At 29.6% G+C, this 18043-nt stretch overlaps 1 long non-coding RNA gene across 1 annotated transcript; it reads right to left on the bottom strand.

Annotated features, from left to right (window-relative positions):
* Positions 1 to 36: 36 nt before the first annotated feature.
* On the bottom strand, positions 37 to 2907 carry LOC125577410. Its single transcript, XR_007315845.1, has 2 exons — positions 773 to 2907; positions 37 to 659 (listed from the first exon to the last, which is right to left on the bottom strand). It is a non-coding gene; the product is annotated as an uncharacterized LOC125577410 (long non-coding RNA).
* Between the last annotated feature and the right edge of the window lie 15136 nt (positions 2908 to 18043).

Here is an 18043-nt window from a genome sequence, read left to right as displayed (position 1 = left end):
TAGAAAACATAACGTTGTGTAAATGTCATATTGCTTTGTTTACATGATGATGATGATGATATCTTCTTTAAGGCCAACAACATAACAAGTCAATCATTCCTTCAGTATCACTATCACAAATGAACTTTTCTGGAGAACAAGATGATTACCAAGTTCCATCGCAGGCAAGAACAAGGAAGATATCATTAGATGTGACACAGAGAAGATGTTTCAGGAGAAAGAGAAGAGGCGTTAGACCCACTTTCAGTGTTTATATCTCGACTAGCGGTAACTATATATTTGCTTTTCAGTTGGTAAAAACTTAGTTATGCAAACAAGTTGCATTGTGTGAAGAAGAAATGTTACCGATAGCTCTTGCTAGATTGAAGCTTCCATTAACTCAACCAGATTTCAGTATCCTTTCTTTCTCAGCTTCAAGATCTGGTTTGTGGTCTCTACAAAGATTGTACGCTTATACACGCACACAAAAACACACACTTTAAAAGCCGAAGTATTAATCAAAGTGCTTAATAAACCTCTACTTTTACCTGACCCTTTTAATTCTCGATATCACACAACGTTAGTCACCATCATTTGAAACAACAAGCTGTGTGTCTAATAACAGCTACACATGTTGTGATCCCAGAGTTAGGTCCAGGGAAATCAGAATGAGGAGTACCCTGTTGTGATAACAAAAGCACAAAAGTCTTAGACATCTAACCTCACTTTTGCTTAGTTGTACATAACACTGAAGAAGTGAGACTGAAAAAATAGGCAGGTAGCAAAGGTTTACTTCCTCGAAAGCCCAAGCATCAGGTTTATAACAAGAAACCTTGTCACCGAGAAACGCCAGTTCTCGCCATCCTCTCTGTCCTTGCATCATCTCATCTATTCTATAACAACAAGAGCAAACATTTTATGCAGAACTTCAAACAAAGATTTGACTCTTGTTGCTTCAGAATCAAGTTGATATACACACAGAGTTGCTTACATAAGAGGCTGAAACGATCGATAACGTTCTCTGATCAAAATGCATTTTGAAGAGAAATCCCTACTCAAAATTGTCCTTTTTTTGCTAGTGTAGTTGTTTATTTTGAAACGGCTGATTAGAATATTAGTTTTTCAAATTTCTCTCTCAGATATTGTCAACAAGTATTACGGTTGCATACATCTATTACACCAAAGTAGATTACATTTAAAATTTTCAAAAGAACTCATTTTTGGGGGTGTATATCAGGAAGATCCAATTGCTAGGTTGTGTACATTTTCTAACTTTGTAGGTACTAATAATTCAATACCTTTGGATGACTAATACCATTAAACTTGGACAATTCCTGGAACGTGTAACGAATAAAATTATTACACTGTATCCCCATATTTAGTGGACTTGGACGATCCTACTCACCTTAAAGTTTTGTCAAACAGTTCAACATCTCGTCTCTACAACAATCATATATATATATATAAGTAAACTATACGCCTATACGGCAGTATGTTATTAGAACAAAGCATAAACACCTAAATCAACATCCCAAAAGGTTACAAATAGGTTAACGCAAACACTTGCAGTGATCTCTTTGGCTTCGCATTAACATTTTGAATCGGACAGCGACCAAGATGTAGACGATCCTAAACTGAACATAATGAACAAAATGCATCAGAAGGTCGATCAACAGCACAACCTTAAATAGCCACCTGATCATAGCATGTGCAATCTGGAAACAAACCAAGTTGCATATCGAGTAAATGAGGTAAATCAAGTAGCTTGTCAACACATGCATAACCCTTACAAACGTTATGTTCGAGTCATTTTGATTTTGTCTTTCATAGCGCACCCTATAATGCACCATGTGATTCTAATTTTCCCATCTGAAGGCAAACAAGTCTTGGTGACAACTTTTAAATTACTGTAATGATATACATAAATGTAAATACTTTTAGCAAAAAATACAAATAAATAAGTACTTTGCAAACTGTACTCCATCAAGAATGATTCGTCGCTATTTTCCAACAGACTCAAATTACAAATATGGGAATCTTAACGTTCTATATACTTGTTATATACTTGACACTGAGGAATAAAACACATTTCGCACGCACCAAAAAAGTAATATCTTTCTCTTGACGAAGTTAAAACCCAATTGTTGCCAATTTTGCCAATTACAGGAGTACATGTACTACCTAGTTTTTAACGTATCTGCGTGGGTGGTCTGTAAAGAGTGGAAAACAAGACAGAAAGCAAGAACTTCATGGCAAAGAGACACGTAGTGGTACAAGAGAAACAATAATTAGATAGTACTTCACATGATTTGTAAAATATTAATAACCCGTCACTCAGAAACAAATCCCAAGATGAACTTCTTTTCATCCCTGCCATATGTATGAAAATATATAACTTAAAATGAAAACTTGGAATAGTGTTTTGGCAGAAAGAAAAAAAAACAGAAGGTTAATCTTCTTTAAAATTTAGTCATGGAAATGCATAAATGAAGCATTCGCAAAGCAATTAAATTCTGTAGATTTCTTATTCACCATATTGAATTGATCTCTGTCAAAATACTAATTACTCTTCCGGAAGCCCAAAATTATTTGATGCACTAGACAAGCACACAAATTTAAAAAGGTCTATATCGCCATTTGGAAATGCATAGATCATGTTGCTAAACCAAGAAACAAGCCCAACATGTTCCTAGACCAAGAACCAACCCCACAAGAATATTATCACAAATTCACAACGTGATTATTTAGCAAAAAAATAAATTCACAACGTGATTACATGGAATCAATTACATAAACTAGATAACATCGTATTTCACAGTAAGCTATATACAACAGGATAATTTATATGCATATAGACCTCAAGGAATCAAAATGTACGAGCATATAATATAAGTAATCTAGAAAACCAACAACTGAAGATCATGAACAGACTCTTGCAAGATCCATGATTGGACATAGAAGTGATCACCATATGAAGCAAAAGGATAAATCTTATGAATCAGAAACTAAGTCAAAGAGTACAAAGGCTAATGAGAAACATAAAAAAGGAGGAATCGAAGACCATATATTTAATAATATAGCATGGATCGAAAGGATTCAAAAGATTTTAGGACCAGCCTGAGAAACTAGCTTATAACGTTAATGGTCCCATATTAATCTCGCTTAACCAAAGCCTTAAACACACATAGATTTACACTTTTTAGATACTAATGATCTCATAAAATATAAAGAGAAAAAAATCAAACCCGCATGCAAATTGAAATCAAACCTATATATGTTAGAATATATAAGAGAAACCTATCATAAGATCGTATTTAGTTAGAGATGAACACAAGAGAGAGAAAGTGGGAAATTAGGGGTATAGGAACACAATTAAAGAAGACATGAACGGACCGAAAGAATCGGCGCAGGAATCTGACAGATAGAGCAGTGATCACGCAAGAGAAGCAAGTGCATCGAACATGCAAGTGTGTTTGTGTGCTCACTCTCTTCTGTCAAATTCGTTGTACTTCTCTAAACTTTTGTTCCGGAACTCACTTAATTTACCAATACAAATTCTGAGCGTGAAGGGAGGAGACTTTGAGGCTGTAGAGATAGATCTGAGAGGCTTAGGGTTAGGAGAAAACCGGAGGGAATATTTATAATCGAAGGAAAAGAGGAAAGTTATATTCATTTTATTATTTATAATCGAAGGAAAAGAGGAAAGTTATATTCATTTTATTAATATACCCACAAATCTAGGGTTTTTGACCAAATCAAGAAAGGAAAAACTAAGCAAAAAAAAGAACAAAGGAATAGATATTCGAGGATAACGATTAGATTTAGAAGAGAGGAGAAGAGTGGAAGAATATCTCTATCTTTCTCACTCTCTTCAAGTCTTATCTTCTTTTTTTTTTGGATTTTGTCTCTTTGTCCTCTCCTTCTTACATGCAGTGGGACAGATGTCTGGAGAGAGAGACGTTTGAGTGGTTTGGGATTGGATTGAAACAGTATCATTGCAGTTTATGGTGGTAACCTATTAAAGATCTCGAATTTTGCGAATGAATTTTGGTCACGATGGGAGATAACGTTACTTTTTGGGAATCTGCTCTTCTTTTGTGGTATTAAAATAGTCGTTCGGTGTTTTTTTTTTTTTTTCACTTTATATTTTTTTTTTATTAATAAAAAGAAACTGAACCCAACAACAAGTACCAGGCCAAAGCACCGGGTCAAAGCCTACAAGACTACTACACTTAAAGCCCATCACGTAAGGACATACTCAGATCAACTAAACGGGCTTACAGCCCAAACCGAAACTCTCCCACTAGTCGTTCCGTGTTTAACTTTTTTTTTAGTTTGTAATAGTTTATTCTTTTAACGACAGCTGATGAAAATATTTTTTTTTATCGTTTACCCATCTAGATTAGATTAAGTGGAGAATAAACGAGCTGACTTTCCAGTATTTCTATCTGTCCAAATCTGATCTATCTAGGAAAAAATAAAGCATCTGGTCCCTTGCATTCTTTGCTAATGCATCTGCCCGACCATTCCGACTAAAAGAAATATGAGACATGTTCACATCTTCGAAGCCTTTTTGTAACCTCTTGAACACCTCGATCTCTATCGCAAAAAATGGTCAATTCGTCGGGTTTGTAGTCATGTCCACTAAATCCAAGCAGTCCGTCTTGAACCATACCAAGATTACCCTTATCTCTCTCATACATTAAGCTGTTCAGAGTAAACTTTCTATCCCAGCATACAAAACAGTCGATGAAAATATTAAAATATTCAGTTTCAATATTTTTCCTTTTAATACAAATTAGAGATTGTCATCACACCCGCACGGATATTGATTTTTATATTTTTATATATTAATATTTGTTTTTCATAATTAATGTTATATATTTTAAATAAATTGTAATATAACTAATTATATTTAAAAGATCTTTACCAAATCAGGTAATATAATTTTTTGTACAAATATGAGAACCAGTTTCAGATACATTTGTTATTTAGATATATTTAGCTTCCTATACATCAGAACCGAACTAAATCAGACTTAAAGACCCAACTCAAAACCTACACAAAAATTTATAGTATTCAAGTAAGATCTAATTTTAAAAAATAATATTTAAAAAGAACAATCTGTACCTAAATGTATAGCTAATTTTCATGTCGAACCATTTTATTTATTTTATATGGTACATAGTTAAACTTTAGTGATATTAATATAGATATATAGTATATTTTAATATAAATATTTATTATCGATACTCTCTATTCATATAATTTTTTTAACATTTGTATATTTGTTGTAACAATTATATATATATATATATATACGTATTTCCAATTTAAGAGAATTTAGTTACGTATACATAGCAACTAACAAAATTAACTAATTAAGTTTAAAACCATTAAAACTAGTTGGCTATAATATTTTGTGCATATTATGTATTATTTGATCTTTCATCTTTGATACCAATTTCATCTACTCCATCTCCAATCACTTTACTTTTTGTTATGCCGCAATCACCTCCATCTATAAGACCATCACCACCGCCGTTTGCCAATTGTTTCATTCTTCACCACCATCGTCGGTTCCATCATTATTGCTACTGTCTCCTTTTCACCACCATCTCTACAATTATTTTCTCTTCCACCATTGTCTCCACCCTCTTTTTTCACCACTGTTTTTTCTTCTACCACCGCCACCATTCATGATCTATTTGCTTTTTCCACTGTTTCTTATGTGCTTCTATTTTATGTGTTGGTTTCTTTTTCTTATCAATTCCGACAACTCAAATAGCTCCTCTGTAATCATATCTTCTGCCTCGTGATTCCTCTTCTTCCGCAATGTAATGTTTTTTTGTTCTATTCTATTTAGCAATCTTAAAATATAAATTTGACTTTATAATAAACGACATTTGTTATATTTTGTTGGTGTATCATTTTTATGAACCAATTGGTTTCTATTTATTAACCAAGGCGAATAAATTATAAGCAACATTTTTTTGAAAATCGACAAGGGCCAATAAGGTGTTAAATATGGTTTATAGTTATTGATCAAAACTAATAAATTAGAAGTGGCAACATACCAATAATACTATATTTATGAAAATCGACAAAAACCAAGAAGGTATTATTTAGTGAACCAGTAAAATAAAGACTACTAGAGTTCAACCCGCACATCGTGCGGGTATATTTTCATTTTATAAATATTTAATTGTGATATTATTATATAAATATAAATATAGAATTTATATCTTAGTGTTATTTATTTTATAACTCTTTAATTATATTGTTTAGGTTTCTTATTACTTTATTAATATAGGGGTTTATTTTATACACTTTACCTTTTTATTATGTTTTTGAGTTTTCATAATTTGAAATAATCAAATAAAAAATATTCTTCAACATATGATTTTTAAAAATATATAGCTGTAGAAATAAAATTTTAACATATGTTAATAACTTCATTTGTATAAAAAATATGACATTATTAAAAAATTTGAACCCGTTTTAGTAGTAGATGATAATTTATTTAAATGTAAGCATTATATTACTTAATTACTAAATTAATTAATGTAATATTTAATAAAAATTATTTAAAAATTTAGTAGGATTTTATTAGATTTTTCTCAACAGATTTGTTATAACTGAAAATAAAATTCAAATCTATAGTTAAAATTAATTTATTATTAATATTCCTATTAATTGTTATGTCATATTATGTGATTAATGAAATGGTCTTATTAGACTTCTAAATAGTAGATAAAAATGGTACTTCTCTTTTAATATAGAAGATACTATTTAGATAAAGAATATGGTATAGTATAGGATATGGTATTAAGTTCCAGGATTGGAAAAGATGGACAACAAGAATGCCATATGATCCTATGCATATTATATATTCACATACTCTTTATGATTGTTTATTTGAGAACAATAAAATATAAATGAATTTTTAGAATTATTTAGATATGTGTTGTTGTTATGAATTGATTGTTTTATACTATATATTTAACAAATATAGTGTTATATATAGTATCCTATCGAACATTGTATTGACAAATAACCTTGCGCAGTGAAAAAAAAATCTATATTCTTCATTCTTCTTCCACTATCCTATTTTAATATAAACTAGACTTTGACCCGCGCGTCTGCGCGGATGTATATTTTAAAAAATATGTTGATATTTATTTTTCATGTAATTATTAGGGTTTGGCAAAATAAATCCGAGGAACAGAACCGATACCGATCCAAAAATATAGTACCAAACCCGAACATAAATTGATTAAATATTTGAATTATTCAAAATTTTGTTATTTAGAGAATCGAATCTGATCTAAACCGAAGTATTCGGATACCCGAATTTATCTAAAAATATATATATATATATATATATATATTAATTATTTTTAGATTTAACGTATATAAAAGATCAAGAATGATATTTTTAAATTGGTTTACATACTTGAAAATATATGTAAATAGTCAAAAGTAAATATCTGAAATAGTTAAAGTATACTCAAATCACCAAAAATATTTCAAATAATTATTGATTACATATCCAAAATTTTAAATCAAGCGAATTGATATGTTAAGCTTAGGTATTCTAACATATGTTATTCAAATTTATAGGTAATATATTATTTTATATATAGATTTTGAGAAATTTAAAATATATAATGATTTAAAACTTTAAAACTAATTTAAATGGGTTATCCAAACCCGAACCAAACCCGCAAAGATCCGAATCGAACTCAAACCAAAATTTATAAATATCCTAATAGGACTGAAATCTTTGACCCCGAAAATCCGAAACACAAACCGATCAGAACCAAACCCGTATGGGTACCCGAAAGCCCATTCCTAGTCATTATTATATATCGTATATTGTCATCATATAATTAATCGTGTTTTATACGTACCATCATATAAGTAATCATATAATTAATAGTATTTTATACGTACCATTATATAAATAATTACATATATTATATTTTTAAAACTTAATATTAAATATAAAAACCATAATTTGAGTTGGTATTTCAAATTGGACTTTGTATTGTATTTTTCTTATATATAATGACAACATTTTTTTGTAATGGTTATTGAAAAATAGCTTAGCTAAAATCCATTTTTGAATATATGTATATTTCTGAATCAATTTTTGATATAAATCAACTTTGAATTATTATTTTGAATTGCAATATGTATATAAAGTTTAAAATTTGAATTATGGTTAGTTTAGAAAAGAAAAGTTTTAGGCAATTAGTTTTATGGTATGTTCAATTTTTCTTAATAACATAAGCTCATTACTTTTTTTCTTAATACTACTATCCTTGTTTCCAAATAAAATTAATTTTTTTTAAAAGACTACAATTCATGTTTCCAAACACTCCAATTTTTTTAATAGTCTTATTCAAGTCTCCAAACACTCTAATTTTGTACTTGAGTTTTAATAATATAGACTAGATTTTAACCCGCGCTTGGAAAGCGTGGATTTTTTTGATTATATTATAATACAAAGTCTTATTATATCAAAAAATATAATTTTTAACAGTTATATACTCTATGAATTAGTTTATTTGAGATTTTATATGTACACTTTTACTTAAGTTTTTTTAGGCATGATAATTATATCCGGATCAAAAAAACAAACCGAACCGACCCAAAAATATAGGTTCAATTCAGGTCCAAAGAAGATAACCTATTGGGTTTTTTTGCACCCACATGTCTTTGTTTGAGTCCGGGTCCTACCCTAGATCCGATCATAAATATGTTGTGTTTATTAGGTATATTTGGATATTTCGAATATGTTTCCGGTATTATGGATATTTTTTTTGAAGTTATTGGTTTACGATTATAGTTTTTGATTTTAGGTAAATTTTCAAATTAAAAAAAATTGGGCATTTTTCAGTTCATCGTATCAGATTTTGAATAAAATTTTGATTTTTTAGGTATTTGAATTTTTTTGGGTATTTGTTTGGAGTTTCGAATATTTTTCAGATTTTTTAGATATTTTGATTTTTTTAGGATCCTAAATACCCGAACATATGTGGATCCATTACGTCCAAATCAGGTCCAACAATCTTTTGATATAGATTTTAAATGTTATTGTACAAAAACATGGTTAATGAAATATTTTTATGAGTAAAAGTATCATAAGAAATAATATTAGGATCTGTTAAAAATATTTAAAATATTGTATGGTTAGAATGATTAATGGTATTACCAAAAAAAAGTTAGTTATACATGACTCCAACAACTTTTTTGTATTAAATTTCTTAAGACTATTTCTCTTTTAATAGTATTGATTCGTTTCTAAGTGAAAAGTATATAAGATATAATATCTAAACCAATAATTTTCAAAATCGTGAATAATTAATACTGATATCATGAAGTCGGGTTAACTTTAACAGAACCAATAAAATTCTACATTTTTGTGAAGGTAACATAAATATTCAGAAAACTCATTTTTAAATATGAAAATATCTATCAAACAATAGACGGTTGAAAGTTTAATATATGATATGAGATTTTAATGGAAAAGTTTATATATATGATATGATTACTTTATTATAAAGGAAATAGAAAGTTAAAATGTACACATATATGTCGTGTAACTTCTTTTGTTTTAAATCATATATTATATGATAAAAGTGATAATATAAAACATTAGTTTTAATGCTTTTAGGATTAAAAATCAAAATGCTAATTATAGTAATAGTAGTGATTAGGATTTATGAGTGAGATTTAAATAAATAAAGGAATTGAATAAATTATTGTTAGAGAAATATATGGTAATCATATAATGTTAGTCTAAATTTAAGGTAAGACCAAAAAATAATAAGATAAATGAAAGAGTCCAAACAACTTTCATAGGTAGATTTTTTAAGATTTCTTCCCTTTTAATAGTATTGATTAGTTAAGTCTTTAAAAAATGGTTTAGCGTAACCACACAAATGTGATTTGAAAAAGTGCTAAATATTTCTGGTTTAAAATATGCTTTTCAAAATATTTTTTTTTGTGTGCACAGGCGAAATGATTATCTAATTTTCATTGAGAATAACAGGAGTTGCATGATATCGATGTACAAAGAAAATAGCATTAATATACCCTAATTCTTGACAAAAAAAAAAACCTAATCCGCCGAATATCCATGGCCTAATAAAGAAAATGGCTTAGCACGCATGATTGTGTCGTTTCCAATATTAATTGTCAAGGGGGAAAACATATCTAAAGAAACGCGTGAAAGGTTAAAAACTGAAAAAGAGTAAGAACTTTGTGTTTGACCTAAGGTCAAATATTGTCTACTTCCCGATGGCAGAGACATAACTCCAACTCTTTTCATGAGTAATAAATATTTCATAAGATATTGTTGTCTGAATAGTCCTGACTTTTTCTCCACACACAAATTTTTCTAATACATGTATTTTGTGTTTGCCAAAGAGTCCAACTGAAAAGATGTTCCCTTTCGAATATATATATACTTTTATATATCATTTGGAGTATCTATTTAGTATAAATGTAGATTAAAAAAACAAAATATATAAACTAGATAGATTTAAAAAACGTTTCACGCAGCGCGTCCGCTCTTTTTTTTGTCATCTTTGTTTTCTCTCTTATACCTTTCACAGAAAAGAGAGAAAACGTCCGTTCTTTTGTTTGCCGGTCTTCGATCCGGCTCTGCCTCCCGTTCGTCGGGCTTTGATCTCCGGGAAGAGGTGGCTTCGTCAGCATCATCTTCGCCAGCTCTTAGACTTCGGGATACAGTAGCTCTTGCAGCACTGTTTTCGCCGGCTTAGTTCTGGGAATTTTGCTCTGGTTACTTCGTTCTTTGTTTTTTCTCTTCCTTGATTCAATTACCTCTCGATCTGATTGTCCGACTTTTTTCTCTCCTTTATTAGGGCCATTACATCTTCAAGCTTACTCTTATCTTTAAAGATGTAAGATGTTTCATGATGTTAATTGGAATTTGATAGATCGATTGTAGGCGGTTGTTTAATTTTCTGAAGCGTAGATCCGACAGTTTAGTCTTATCGGCTTGAATCTCTGAGGGCTGTTCTATTTTGAGCGGCTGCTTCAACAGTTCATCTTCTCTGAAGGCGGAGCTCTGCCGTGTTTCTTCTCTACCTCCGGAGGAAGAAAGAGGCTCCTTGTTTTGACGTGTGTTGATTGATAGCATGGCGATCGTCCACTGAAGCATTATGAAAATAGAATACTAACAACGAAATAGCGTAGTACATATTGTTCGAATAGCATAATACAACTCAAAATTTACAGTACATACAAGTGGTGATTATGACGGCAGAGGTGATGACTAATATCAACGAAGTGGTGGTTGTTTTGAAAGATGTGATGGTAAAAATATGAAAGAGAAAATTACAGATTTAGTTAATAATTAAAAGAATTGATGATAATAGTTAAGGTAATAAAAGAGATTCAAATGATTGAAATTGTTTTTTATAGAAAGTCATGGTGAATTGGAAGAATTAGTGATTGTGGTAGGTAACTGAAGAAGAAATAGTTTATAAACTAGATTTATTAGAGAGATGATAGAAAAAGTGGTAAAAAAAAGATTAAAAAAAAATAGCCAAAGCCAACTTATGAATCTACCACACCTTCGCGCTACATAAGCTGAAATCAAAACCTAAGTGAATAAGACACTCACTACTATGCTTCTTGTCTAAAAGATGTTCCGACTACACTTCTAATGCCCCACCAATCCAAGTCCACCGCCCTAAGCTTTCCACCTTAAATTACATATCCATAATTGATATGGAGAAAAGATCGCAAGCTTATCCTGAGGCCAAACTCATCGCTTCCTCTTCTTAGCGGACTTGGTCTGACTTGCCTGCGACTTGCCTGAAAACAACTGATTTCCCTTTTTTAGCTGGTTCTGGTGCCTTCGGTGTCTCTTCTGATTCAGACTCCACATCGCTCTCCTTGCCCTTGGAGGAAGGTGAAGATTTTGCTTGCCTTTTGCTGCTTTGCCCTTGGCCGATGAAGGTTTTGCAGGTCCTGACTTGGATTTTAAAGACATCATTGTAGTCTTGGACGGCTCTTCTTTTTTCTTGGATGAAGCTTTGGATTTGCCAGAGTCTCCTTGGTCCTTTGATGTTCCAGCTTTTGGTATCTCTTTGCTACTTCTTGATTTTGCACCGGCTGATTTACCTACGGTTTTGAGGTTTTCCTCTTCAGAGCTATCCTCTTTTTCTCTGCTAACATTTGAATCCTCTGGTTTGCTCTCTGTTTTGTCATCCTGGGACTTCTTGGCGAACTTGGAAGCAGGAGCAGCTTTAGACTTGCTGGAACCAGCTCCACCACCCCAAATCAGAAGCATTATAATTAACAATCTTTTGGGACTTTTAACACTTTTTAACTATTTGCTTTCAGTTTCATTTACTTTTTCCGTAACAATTCCATCTTTGATTGCTTGCGTGTCTTAGCTTTCTTTCTCTGAGGCCTGCATGGAGAATTACCAAGCTTGGTCATCCTCCTAAGAGTAGCAAATTCATCTCAAAACAACATATAGTTACTCTATTCCAGTGCCACATAACATCGAAAATAGAGAAGTAACACTTACTCTGTGGAAGCTTCTTCCTCATATAAAAGAATATGTACAATCAGTGGGTTAATGGTTCACCACAAACAAAAGAGAAGAACAAAACATAGTGTTATTGAGGAAACTGATAAAATTGGGTTACGAGATGTTTCTTCTTAGCAGAATCATATAATTTGATCACAGCTTTAAAATACGTGCAGCAGAAATCCAATATTCATTTATAAGCATGGACAAACTACCCAAGGTGTTAGTCCAGTTTCAGCTATCTACAGGAAAAATACATAGACTAGCGGATTGCATTGATGTAAATCAAATATAACTCCTAAGATAAAATACAAATGCTTACTCTTTATCGATAGGCCACCAGCCTCTGACCCTCGACCCAACTAAGTTTCCAGTATGGCTTTGGATATCAGATGCCTGCCAAGGGAAAATGATCAGTGCGAAGAACCCTACCTAAAAAGAAAAACTTCTCCACAGAAGGGGAACGGGCAGATGTTTAAGAGAAAAATATCTTCAACATGAAAAGAATAAGATGCTGCAACCATGCACAGTTTACTACTGCAAATGACAATTGGTAGAACATGATTTTTGTTTTCACACATTCATGTATGTGAGCAACAATGATGATATGTGATTACGAAAACATAATTTCTGTTGGCCTAGACTTTGTTTTCTCTTTGTGCTTGTATTAGGACTATCTTCTATGGGTTACCTTACTTCTTTCTTTGACTTTGGGGCTGGCTTTCCAGAGGAGACAAATGGCTGAAACACAATTGAACGATATCAGTAAATGATAAAAGGACAGGAACACAAAGATGAGGCAATCTGACAGAAAAACGGGTGAGATATAAGACTGGCTGGGTAAAGAAGCAAATGAGAAGGCTTACCTCTTTTTCATTCTTTACAAGTTGGTCGTGGGGCAAAGTCCTGAACGTCCCATCATATTTCAAAGCCACTATTTTACTATACCTATCTAAAGAGACACCCAACGAATTCACTGCTGCAGTCAGATAAGTTTGAAGCTTCATAGCACAATTACTGAGAACTTGTTCTGCCAACCTCCGTGCTACTTGTGGAACCTGAGGACAAGCTGAAAGAGTTAATAAAAGAGAATTGGTTGCTGAAACATAACGAGAAAGACAATCGTTGTAGCACCTCATCATCCTTTCTAACACAATGTAGAATTGTTTGAATCATCTTTAGAGATATATCCTCGCTTTCTTCTAAAACATGAGACATAATGTTCTCCATATATGTAAAAAACGTTCCCAGTGTGATAGTCCCTTAAAAAGAAAAATAAATTAATTATCAGACAAACATGCCACTGAGAGAGAAGCTTGAAGATGCAGGGAGGAGAGTAAAACCAAGTTTCCGTAAAGAAAATATAAGCAAAATGATATGGCTGATTAAGAGTCAAACAGATTATCTGATGTGCTGAATGATAACAAGAGAATCAACGAATCAATTGTGGCATAAGGAAGCTAAAGGTAAAGAAAAACTTGGGTTAATCATGAACCTGTTGCTAAGTTCAACTATAATACTATCTGACTAGATTTATATTAGAATGTACCTTATAGTCTTCAGGAAATTCTGGAACATCTCAATAAGAAGTGCATCACAGTCAAGATCCAACATCACAATCCATGATTTGACCTTGGCCACAGTTTCGAGAATTGAGATCCTTTTGATATAGGAGGGACTAAGACAGTCATCTAAATTTTCAAATGATGATACAATTAACTTGAAATAGAGTTTGACCCGGGCTGATGTTATTTTTTTTAATTAATATTTGTATTTCATGTTACTATCATATATATTTTACTTGTAGCCATTAAATAATGCAATCGTAGCTAAATAGGTTTTGGTATTGATAATTTATATATTGAGACATTTGGTACTAACATCAATATTATTAAAACAAAAACATTTGTGTTTTTTCTTTCTATTGAAAATGTCAACTTTTTTAAAAAATACCCCTAAATTTACAAAGAAAATTTAATTCTCATTAATGGCATTTTTTTGGGCTTAAAACTATACATACCCATTAATTTAACTATTTGTATTTATTTATGATTCAAAAGCTCATTCCATCAACTATAAATTTAATTTTACTAATACATATAAACCCATTGTATGCTTCTAAATAAAAGTAATAAATTATCTACATTAAAATTGTAATAGTATTGATCATTGCAAAACCTTTAAATTAAAATTCATAATATTAATACATTTACTTTATATGAAAAATTAAATAGTTTATTCTGTTTGTGTATTATTATAAAGTATATGGAAAGTTTAATCAATTTGGTTATGGGTTCAATTTTTCGGCTTCAGAGATATATGATCTACACGACTATTTATGAAATTCAGTTTAATTTTAATTTTTGTTTTTAGTTTGGTGCGGTCCGGTTCGCAGTTTTACCCAAACATATACACTATCTTACATAGAAATTAATTTATTTAATTTCGAAAACAATTTGCCCTTTCCAAACTCGGATCAAAATCTAGTCTGTAATTGAAAAGTAAACTATTAGCAATACATCCTTAATTATTATTATTACAGTCTAATATTTTAATTAATAAATATTATTATACATAAATATTTTTAAAAAATTGTTATCACAAACTATATAATGTATGTGAATTTTATGAAGCTACTGAAATTATATAGAAAATAACTTCTTATACAGAAATATATTAAAAAATTGTTTTCATGAATTATATATAATTTAAGTGAATTTTATGAAGCTACTGAAATTATATAGAAAATAGCTTTTAAGCATGTAATATAGATTCATAATTTTTTTTTGTTAAAATTAATAAAAAAAATCAATAACAAATATTACATGATAATTACGTTTGAGCCATAATATAATATATATATGATTTAAGAACAAAAGCCCCATTAAGTGTATGTTACTTTTCTTCCTAAAAAAACAAACGTAATGTTTCCTTTAACAAAAAAAAACTTTGCTTTTTTAATAAAAAAGACTAATTTTGTTTTACTTTCATAACAATGCTAAAACTAGGTGTTCGGTCCGCACATGCGGGCATAGTGTTTTTATAGATATTTATCATTTTTATAAATATTAAATCAAAACCAACATAATAAATTATTAATTATATTTTTTAAAAGATAAATCAAACATTAAACTTTATATTTTATATTTTATAATATAAAATATTATTTCAGATAAAAACACAACATATTTAAGAATTATCTTATGTTTTAAAAATATATTTTATTTTTGAGAATTTTATTATATTTACTTATAGTCAATTATCAGATATAACATATAAATAAAATATTATTAATATATATTAATTACTTTTTATCAAAATATATATATGCTTATTGTTGTGTTAAATTTTAAAGACATTCACATATATTTTAGAAAATATATTTATTTTTTTGATTAGCATTTAATTATAAATTGTTTTATATCTAACTATAAACTTTTATAATAAAATATTATTTTCAGATAACAACAGAATATATCTAAGAATTATATTATGTTTTAAAACATGTTTTAATAAAATATTATTTTCAGATAACAACAGAATATATCTAACAATTATCTTATGTTTTAAAACATGTTTTTTTAAAGACATTCACATATATTTTAGAAAATATATCTATTTGTTTGATTAGCATTTAATTATAAATTGTTTTATATCTAACTAAAATTTTTTATAATAAAATATTATTTTCAGATAACAACAGAATATATCTAATAATTATATTATGTTTTGAAACATGTTTTAATAAAATATTATTTTCAAATAACAACAGAATATATCTAACAATTATCTTATGTTTTAAAACATGTTTTTATTTTTGAAAATTTTATTATATTTATTTATAGTCAATCATCTAATATAATATATAAATATAATAGTATTAATAGAAATTCGTTTTTAAATATTTATATTTTAGATAATTCGTATTATTATTAATTTTAATCACTTATTTAATCAGATATATTTTAAATTCGTTTTTATTTTTGACTATTTATATGATTTATTCATTAAGAGTATAAAAGATCTATTATTAATTTTAATCAATTTTAGTTAAATAGATTTGAAATTCGTTTTTATATTTCAACTAATTTATATAATTATTCATTAAGGGTATAAACGATATTAACCGCTCTAACTTTTAACGTGAGAGCTCCGTTGCAAAAATTTACTTCGCAAATAATAGTATAGATTCAAACCTTATCTCAAAATATCTCCGTCAAACATATCAACCTATATTCCATGCGAATGCCTTATATTATTATTTCTATTTTATAGTTAGATGTTGCTTGATAAGGTTGATATGATTAAGAATATTACTTTTCTAAGAATAATAGATAGCAATATTCAAAAATGTAATATAATTTGGAAGATAGATTTCAGCAGATACGTGACATACGTATCTAAGATTTTGTTACATTGAGCAATCTGATTAAAGCTGGTGGTTTGTTTGAAGTGTGGTACATATGGAATGTTTAGTTAATTTTTAAATTAAATTTAGCTGATTTGATTTAAGTGTTAAACACGGTTTCGGCTAGTGGCAATCCATTGTAAATATTTAGAAAAAGTCGGAGTTATTTCTTATTTATACTCCAGTTTTAATAGTTTAGATACTGACTAGAAAAAAAGAGTCAGCAATCAATAACCTTTACGCTCCAAAAAAAGCTAGCAAACAATAACATACCTTCATCTGATCATCATCATAAGAACACCCAGATCAGTTATTCTTCTGAACTCACTGAGGCAGACAGCGAGTTAAAAATTTCTAAATAATGATTTTCGACTTAAAAAGACACAAGAAAAAAATAATTTATTACACATACATAAGATTCTTATACATATATTTTAAAGATATGTAAATATAAATAAATACTTCAATAATATAATAATAAAACAAAAAAATATTTATTTTCAAAAAAGAAAATTAATTTGAAACTTTTATTTTTTGATATTTTTTTAAATTTCTTTCAAAACCTGTATGACGAAAGGTTTTGAGATATTCTATTTAGAAATTAGAACATGTAAGACAGATGCGCTTTAAGAGAAATATTTTTTTAGTTCTGTTCACGAGAATGGAGCTAGTTTATAAAATAAAAATTGGCTATACATAATAAGGCCACCACCATTCACAAAGTAAGCCAAAAGCACTGATTGTTCGGTGATTCACAGTGGTCACGAGAATGGAGCTTGTTTATAAACATTGGCTATATATAAGGCCACTACCACTCACAGAGTAAGCCAAAGCACTGATTGTTCGGTGGATCATAATTAATGGTTCTAATTCTAAACCGCAATTTTGCGTTTGTGTAGTCTTTTAAAGTTTGTAAAAAGATAAAGTAAACGTAGATGTTTAAGACCATAAATGTTGTCGGCTTATCTAAAGAATCTACATTTTAAGTAAGAATTAAAACATTTCACTACTCGAATATAATACAATTAATGTTCTTTGAATTTTTTAGTACTGCGTATATTCTCTTATCCAAAGCACGC

The sequence above is a fragment of the Brassica napus genome, chromosome A8 (genome assembly GCF_020379485.1).
Source record: "Brassica napus cultivar Da-Ae chromosome A8, Da-Ae, whole genome shotgun sequence".
NCBI lineage: Eukaryota > Viridiplantae > Streptophyta > Magnoliopsida > Brassicales > Brassicaceae > Brassica > Brassica napus.
This window is presented reverse-complemented; position numbering and strand designations above follow the sequence as displayed.